This window comes from Acomys russatus, unplaced genomic scaffold, assembly GCF_903995435.1.
Source record: "Acomys russatus unplaced genomic scaffold, mAcoRus1.1, whole genome shotgun sequence".
Taxonomy (NCBI): Eukaryota; Metazoa; Chordata; class Mammalia; order Rodentia; family Muridae; genus Acomys; species Acomys russatus.
This window is the reverse complement of record NW_026131679.1, coordinates 1-8829: the sequence shown is the minus strand read 5'-3', so window position 1 is coordinate 8829 and position 8829 is coordinate 1.

Here is an 8829-nt window from a genome sequence, read left to right as displayed (position 1 = left end):
TCAAATAATACTGAAACCAAACTTAATGACTTTCATCAAAGAGTAGCATACTATAATCATTATATATTTAAGGGAGGATATTTTATAGTCACACTGATAAACCATCCCATGTTGACAGTATCATTATTATGATTCCTACATATTATTCAAAATTTATGTCATCCACCTGTCACATCTGCCGCACATTAATTAAGCCTTCTTGTTCTGTGCTTATGTGTTCATTTTTCTTCTGTTTGTACAAGCATTAAATTCTTATCAGTGCCCTGAAATCTGTGTTTATAAATTCATGGACTTCTTGTGCTGTACACAGTAGAGAGCTTTCATGTTTATTAGTCAAAAAGACTTGTCTCACAAAAGCACATTTTTAATGCTTAGTGTGATCAATATTTGAGTTGGCAATGCATGTGCCGTGAGAAGGGTAAGCTCCTTCAGGACCCATTATCCCTGGCAGCCGTGTACTCAGAGGAATCGTAAGGAATGTCTTCAGTAAATGTTGGGTGATGTATGCGTGATCCCAGTCAGAACTCATGCTGGTTAGACGTTAACCACAGCTTTTTTCCCTCAATAAAATAAAGTGTGGCACAGTCAAAAAAAAAAAAAAAAAAATTACGTCATCATTGATGTAATGGCTTCCAAAAGATAAACCATGAAGCACTAAACTTTATACACTATAAACCTGATCTATGGCCTTTTCAGAGTATTAACACACGCTTATTTTAAGATCTAAAATTTTTTTTTAATATTATACTTATTTATTTACTGTGGTGAATGGATGGCAGACATGTGGAGGTGAAAGGATGACCCAAAGGAGTTGGTTTTCACAACTAAGGTCATGAGGTTTGGTTGTAGATACATGTACCTAGCTGAGCCGGCATGTCAACCTAAGCTCTAATTTTTCAGTTTATTAAAACTAAGTTACATATGAGAATACTAACATGAAGCTCATTTCTCATTATTCTAACTGAAAAAATATTATCTTTTTTGAGCATTCAAGTCTATCTAATTTTTCTAAATGTAAACAAAAAAATCTATAATGAATAAAAGCCTGTTAGGAGATGTTTTATTTCCCTATCACTGAATTATAAGATATTTAGAAAGTACTTTCTATACATAGAAAACATATATATTCTGCTTGTAGGAGAATACTATTCTAGATCTACATACCTTTTGCTTGCAATGTGTCCTTTCAGAGCACATTCATAAAATGATTCTGATATACGAACTAAAATGTACCAATATTTATTCCAAATAGTACTCTATTTGTTGTCTTTGTCTGTCTGTCTGTCTGTCTCTCTCTCCCCTCGCTCCCCCTCTCTCTCTCGTGTGTGTGTGTGTGTTTGGTATTTGTGTATGTGTGTAAAAGCATTACAATCAGAAATAAAAAGTACAGTCTGTGTTTCAACAAACAGGTAGTGAAGAAACATTTTTTTACATTCACCAGAGCATTCGAATATATGTGTTTTGTCTGAGAGTATGTGGTCACATCTCAAGCGTGTAAACAGGACTGGCCTGGAATTCAAGATGCTCCTTCCCTAGCTTCCTGAATACGTGGACTACAATGTCACTAGACTGAGTTCAAAAAGCATTCTTAAAACACAACTTTTATACTCTTTAAAAGTAGTTTCATGCCCAACAGAGTTGTTAATACACTGTATGTAATTGATACATACACATCGACGACATTGCACAAATACAGTTATCAAAAAGAGCAGTAATATGATTAAGCATTTAAAAATATTTAAAGAAAATAAGTAAAGGCCAATAAAAATTAAAGTGACCTGCAAACAAGAACCTGTAAAAAAGAACAAATTGGCAAAAAAACCAGACCAATACAGCCATTATATACGAGATTCTCCCACAGCTAGTTGCATTCAACAATGGTGGTGGCACATTATACTTCATTTACTGTGACTCTCTGATGCCCACCCTGTGGGCAGAAACACGTATAATGGAGTTGATGCAGCTTCCACATTCAGCATATTGAATGCATTCCCTACTTATCTATAATTTAGGCAATCAATTCATGAACTGGCTATACATTTTGAGTTACAAAGTTGTATAAATTAATTTTTTTCTGATTTTTTTTCATACTACTCTGAAGTAACAGCATAAAGCTGTAACATAACTTTCTTCACTAATTCACTTGAGAATGTGATACCCATGGCAATCTGAAAATTTTAATTGCCTTATTGTTAATACAATTACTTCCATTATGAGAAAGAAAGAACCACCATGAGGGGAAGTGGGAAGTTTTAAGAATTTTCAAAACATAGGACTGTTTATAAAAAAAAAAAAAAAAAAAAAAAAAGGATGCGTTGGGGATATAGCTCAGTTGTTATTGCTTATGTTGAATAATTGAGAACCCTGCATTCCATCCTTAATACCACATAAATCAGGTGTGATGGCACAAACCTTTAATTTCTATATTGGGTAAGTAGAGGCAGGGGTATTAAAACTCAAAAAACAGTCTCACCTACCTCGTAGAAAACAAACAAAACATATCCCGACAAGACCCGAGTGAAGACTACCACTGGTACGTTAGGTCCCTAAGCATTATGAGAATACCAAATGCTTGAGATAGAGAAAGCAGTACACAGTAAGAAAATGTAAGAAGGTAATGCACTTTTCATATAACAATTGCAAATGTTACATTCAGAATTTTAGACGCACCAAGATAGGAAAGATGTTTTCTTCAAGGCTGTTAAATACAAATAGCCAAAACACTAAGAATGTAAAATTTATATAATTCCTGATTGTGTCATGGTTCTTCTTGCTATAGGTAGTTTATTGTATATATGTATAATAATATAAATGTAAACAATAAAAAAGAAAGAGAAAAAAGAAAATGTTAGCAGGCAAATGCATTTTTCAGATAAGTATTGCAAATTTGCCTACCTTTCTAAAACAGGAAAACAAATACTACTTTATATTTGTATTGCTACTTCTTTAACCACAGTCTCTGGAGTTCCAGTTCTCATATCATATATTTGCTGAAAATGTACTATATGTAATACAATTTTTGTGACTTAATAAACTATTAATTATAATCCAAATTATTACACAAGTTGAGTTCAACTCATTAACATATACATCTCCTTATAACTGACAAATACTAGATCAAATGTGTATTGTATATATATGTTTGTGTGTGTATATATATACAATATATAACACATATATATATTTGTATATAGATAAGACGTAATATAAGCAACTAATTAAAAAGTGTCCTTTACCATAACCTTACCAAAAGAATGCCTTTTAGTATACTCTGATGTCTTTAGCACAAAGAGGGAAAAGAAAATAAAACAACACATTTAAATATCTGATCTAGCTCACAACTATATTCTATTGAAATACAATCTCTTACCTTTAAAATCGCTCTAGCTCTTTTCATTCCTTCTTGTTCATCTCTGAGTTGTTTGGTGCACCTTTTGAGTTCTCAAGATAAGTGAGCTTGCTCCTTTCTTGGAGGGATGAGGATCACAGAGTTTTGCATTAATTTTATAAAGCTCCCAGGGCTTTAATAGCTGCTGCATTGTTATCCATACGAAGAAAAGTCGGGCAGGAAGCAACAAAACTCATTCGTGCAGGCCTCTCATTTCCACAGCCCTCAGTTAACTGGTGTTAGTAGCGTTCTATTAGATGCTTTGCAGCTGCTCGCTTCCTGTACCAGACAGTCGAACAATAAGCACAGTGATTAGTAAGCTCATAAATAAAGCCCAGCAGATAAGGCAAAAGTTAGCTAAGCAATGAAGCAATAAACTAAATACTTAGACATAGTAACTGGAAACTCACTATTGCCCCCTTCCAGTGTTAACTAGTAAAACAATACTTTCAGAAGTGAAATACTTTCTAAGAAACTACAATAACATATAGCATCTTATAAAATTATCATTTTAATATGGTACACTTTTCTTGGTTTAAAAAGATAAGCTTAATTTGATGGGATGTTATCCTTTATACTGTTTAGCACAACAACAACAAATAAAGATCCTGAGTCCACCACTGTGTTATATCTCCATTCCAGTTTTTCCTATATATATATACTAATTCATTCTAATAGCTCTCAAATACTTTATTGCAATTAACACCAAATTTATTTCTAGTGTGTAAGAAATTTTCCCTCAATTAACAATCATGAGACTGTTATTGTTTAAAAGTGCTTTACAAATAAACCATCTAAATCTCATATTACACCAAGAGAAAGTAGCACTAAGGCATACAACCTTGAGCCTAGACTTGTCCCTAACCTGTTCTTTAAATCCTTGACCTAGGAAATACAACTATTTTAACTTCCATTAGGGAAAATTCATATGCATCTTACTTCATCAACTTTGTGTATAAAAATTAACATTCAATTATCATTTTCCAGGCAGAGTAATCAATAAAATTTAAGGAATGAATTATTTTCCCAACCAAAGAGTTGTTCTAAATAATCTAACTCTATACTTTTGAATCTAAAATTTTAATCTTTGAGCCAAACAAAACAAAAAACGAAACAAAAATAAAAACCCTAAAATTCTATTATTTGAGATTACCACAATTTAAGAAGAACTGTATACTCGGTCCACAGTAATATAATTCAAAACTATCCTTTTGGATTTAACTTTACAAGCACAGAAACTCCAAGTAGGAAGAATCTATCTAATTTCATTCTTAAAGCTTCATGCCATTATTTGTTATTTATAGAACTGACCAATGACACTAGAGGTGAACAAGTAATAGAGCACTACTGATAAGTCTTAAAATTTTAACTCCAAACAACACAAGCAGATAACAAAGAATAGTATGCCAAAAATTCCTAACTAATTCCAGTGCTTATATTTAAAAAATATTCTCTGTACATTTACCAAACATGGTGTGCAAATAGAGAATGACCCACAGGCCAACCCTGACGACTGGTGTTTGATCCCAGGATCCGACTTGGTAAAAGGACAGAACCAATTACTACAAGTTGTCCTCTGATCTCTACCCACACACTACAGCATATGCCCAGTCACATACATCCACAGAAAATAAAGTTTAAAATGTATAATATGAGTTAGAGATCAACCAACGAAAACATATATCCCAGTATTTAGGGAAGAACAGAATGTCTAATGACAACAATCTGCTCCAATAAACTGACAGCATTCACCAAATGAAATAATTACCAACACCCTTCCTGCTAAATCCCTGACAAAAGCCAGGGTTATAGATGCCGGATGAACCTGTTTGTTTCAAAATATTAAGTATTTTCTAAATGACATGACTGAGTTAATTCATCCATGATTTTCCCCTTTAAGTATGTAGTTAAATAATAAAAAGTACTAAGTATCAGTAGGTAAGAATCAGTTTCAAAACTGCATCTACATGATTTGAGTGTGTCCACAGTTTATATCCATGATTTTTAAGTATTATTTTGAAGTTCAAAATATTTTCTTAAGAGTACTAGGTTTTGTCTGAAAATAAGACATAAAACCCTCCTTGTATATATAAAATGCTTCCCTACAAGATGGATAAAGAACTGTCAATACTGCAAGGAGAAATCAGAGCAATCTAAACTACTACTAAACTACTAGTAAACTAAAATAAGCTAATCCTATGTCCTCATAACATACATATATCCCCATCACTTACCGATCTGATCCTCCTCCAGCAGCTTCTCTCCAACTCCCTCTGTCAACTGTCCACTGTCTACTCCCTTGCTCCAACCGCCCCTTGAAGCCGTGCCTTCCACGTCCTGTTCTTCTGCCCAGTTGATTTGCTTAACAGTGCTTTATTGACAACTGCTACATCCACTCAGGGCATTCCTCCCATGTAATTAGTTCCATGATCTTATACAACTAATTTTCTAGGCCTCATTTTACTATCTTGAGTCCTTTAACTTGTCTATCAGTCCCTCAATGCCCAGTAATAAACTCAGCACACTGGCAGGCATTCTGATTATCATGTGAAACTTGACCTTTAATATATTTTCAATCTACAGCCAGTAAGAGACAGAGCTGAAAAAGTCAAATCATATAATTGAGATCTTATAACTATGACCATTAAAGGAGTCAGAAAGACTTTCAGTTTCAGAATCTAATATATTTCCAATCACTGTTTTACAGATGATAATTTATGAACAATTACTTAACACCAGCAGTTCGAAAAACTTTCATGGGAGAAAAAAGAAATCCTGTAAATAATATACAAGTAGAACACAAAACCTTCCAAAAATTCCAATCTGAAATTCACAATCACGTATACTATCTAGGTACAGTATATAAATTTCCTGAATAAATGATATATCATTGTATAAATAAATCTATCTCTAATTTATTGAAAATGGATGTGCTAGTCACTTTATTGGCAGGCTCAATCCAGAAGTTTGAAATTGTAGCAGTCAGAAATTCGCAGTTTTGAGGCCAGATTGTTCAAGTTCACATACAGGGTCTGTAACTGGGTGAACTACTTAGCCATTCTGTGTCGCAGCTTTCGCTTCATTAAGATGATATTTATATTTGGGAATCTTCATGATTCAAGAATTATAAGTGCTTACACTATTTTGGTAGATTTCGGGAGCAGTAAGAAACACAAGAGGTGAAGATGATCAAAATGCACAGTATCGTGTACAAAATTCTTAAAAAAATTAGTAGAATATATACTGTTATATACTGGACTCTACTAGTAAATATTGGATAACTATTGCAATTGCTGTAATTGCTATCATTTGTACAAGTATGCGCCTCAGCCAAGAGAACTCCCATTCCACTAAAGCTAAGAGGAATGACAAGGAATCCATACATTTGATAAAAGATTAAAATCCAGCGTTGATTCCAAAATTTGAACTGTTCAAATTTATTTCTAAAGGGGAGATTGCAGAGTAACTGCTTTATACTGACCTGCTTCTCTACACCGAGTTACCTTTTGCAAAGATGATGATGATGATGATGATGATGATGATGATGATAATAATAATAATAATAATAATAATAATAATAATAATATAAAATTAAGTTAAATTAAAAGAGGTCATGATAAAACCTCCAAGAAACTGGCAGAATCAATTATATTAAGTAGTATTCTTTTCTGTTTATTACTGTAATGATACCTTACATTGCCTGAATGCCAAATTCAGGGCATATAAAAGACATATACATTCGTTCAGGACATGCAAAATGCCTCTAAACTAGGAACCATACACACTACTAACGGCTTTTCATAAACTTCCTGTCAAATGTTAATCCATACACAGCAAAAGTCACTAAATTATAGGTCATTTGTCAAATCTAGACCTCCATCTCTTTTTTTAACAGTTCAAGTTTAATGTTTTACATTCTAAAATCATTGGGAATAAAAACTATATTTTTTCATGTGTAAAAAATTGCATAAATTTTTAATTTCTATGTCCATAAATACTAACAGTAAATTTCAAGTATTTAAATGTTTTCTGTATGGCCTCTATCATTTTGATCTAGCCAAAATAAATGTCAACTTATAATCAATTCCTTGTGTACTCCAGTGAAACTTTCCATCTCATCACTTGGCCTCCTTACTTTCTCTTTTCCTCAGATGATGAATGTAATAAATTTCTTTTCTCCAAAGTATTACTTTAAAGAAAGGGGGTGCAGAAGGAAGAAAGAAAAAGCAAAGAGAAAAGTGAAGTCAGAAAATGAGGTAAGTCCTTTTCCTGATACTCATAACCAAAACTCTACAAAGAGGAGATACAAATTACTTTTAGCTCCTTCACATTTTACTGACTTTTCTTGCAAAGCAAACTTGTGTAGCCATGTGAGTCAGGGTTGTTTCTGATTCTTTTGCCTGCTTTTGATAACCTTTTCCTCTTACTGGGTAGCCTTGTCTAGCCTTGATATGAGGGTATGTGCCTAGTTTTAACTTGTTATGTCATGTTGGTTGGAAGACATGCTCTTTTCTAAAGGAAACAGAGGTGGAGTGGAGTAGAACTAAGTGAGATACAGAACAAGGCAGTTTTCATGTGTGTGTGTGGTGTGTGTGTGTGTGTGTGTGTATTTTTATTCATTTTAGAAACCTAATGACAAAGTGTTAGTTATAAAAATAAAACTAGAATTAGAATTTAACATAGAATTATTCAACTTTCAAAATAAATAAGTTGCTAATGATTTTTTTTAGCTGCTATTTTCATAGTTAGAAGAAAATTAAACTTTTAAGATTTAGAAATTGAATAGTGGAGTTGGAAGTATGGAGGGGTGGGGGCATACAATCCATAACATTGTATTCCTTGTCTTTATCTGTAAATGGAAGGTGAATACTGTCTAATTGCAAGGAACGCTAGTTTTGGAACTTGCATATTTCTCAAGTAAGATTTCTAAAATGGGGATTGTACTGTATTACTGTAGATAAGGAGCACCACTGCCACACAAATAATAGGAAACCAATAGTTACTTAACTTGTACTCCCTTGCCAGTCTTCCTTATTGTTTAAAAATAAAACTTAAAGCTAGATTATGCCCAATTCTACTTTTCCAAGTAGAAGCTCTATCTAATATGACCACAATTTTTACTATATTTAATAATTACATATAAACATCACTGTAATATACAACTATGAGCTATCAGATGTTAATCAAAGTAAATGAAACAACAGGCCAGTAATTTGTGGTACAATATTGTAATCCCAGCACACAGGAGGCTGAGTCAGAAAAAAAGTGTGAGTTTAAGATCCACCTAGGCTATAGAAATCTTATCTGGGAAAAGAAAGTGGGGAAAAAGGATAGAAACTACAAGCTAATGAATTGCTAGAGAAATGTAAATGGAATCAATCAACTAAACAACAATCTTAACAAGTCTTAACAATACCTTTCAAGGATTATGTCATAAATCT